Source organism: Nannochloropsis gaditana (assembly GCF_000240725.1).
Source record: "Nannochloropsis gaditana CCMP526 unplaced genomic scaffold scaffold149, whole genome shotgun sequence".
In the NCBI taxonomy this organism is placed as follows: Eukaryota; class Eustigmatophyceae; order Eustigmatales; family Monodopsidaceae; genus Microchloropsis; species Microchloropsis gaditana.
In genome coordinates this window covers 27825-28411 of record NW_005803804.1, presented here as the reverse complement: position 1 = coordinate 28411, position 587 = coordinate 27825, and positions in this window count along the sequence as shown.

Sequence of the window (587 nt, the reverse complement as noted above, 5' to 3'; positions counted from 1 at the left end):
CACCAGCTGCTCCTGCCGCAGCAATTACCATCACGACCATGCCGATGGCAGCGGAGGGGCCTTTACCCATGGAGGGGACCAAACGCAGCAAAAAAGGTGAGAAAAGAGGATCAAATGGCGGCTAAGATGCAAAATGGTCGTATTGTCCCCTCGCACGGCTCCCGGACCCTACAAAACGGAACGGTGTCTGTAGAGATTTTGGAATAGGGGGTTAGGAACGGCGTTTGGTCAAGGGGATTAGGCATCACTCTGAGACCTCTTGATGGGGGAGCCGGCATTCGCCCTCCCCCCTTCCCTCCCTTCCGCCCTCCCCCCTGCCCTCCCTTTCCACGCGCAAGCTCTTCCTGCACCTTCCCAGTTGTCTGACGCGGTGGTGGTTCCTCACGAATGTTCACGTCGAATTTTCCTTCCAGGCATGGAACCCGCTTTTTTGACCCAGTTGCGCACCTCCGCCGTGGATGACTACCGGAGGAACTACCGCCGGTTTCGAAGCGGAAAGGCCCACGGGGCACAGGGGGAAGGGCCGAACGCGGATGCCGGTAGGGAGGGCAGCAGTGAGGGAGGGAGGGCGGGCCGGAGGGCGGGTC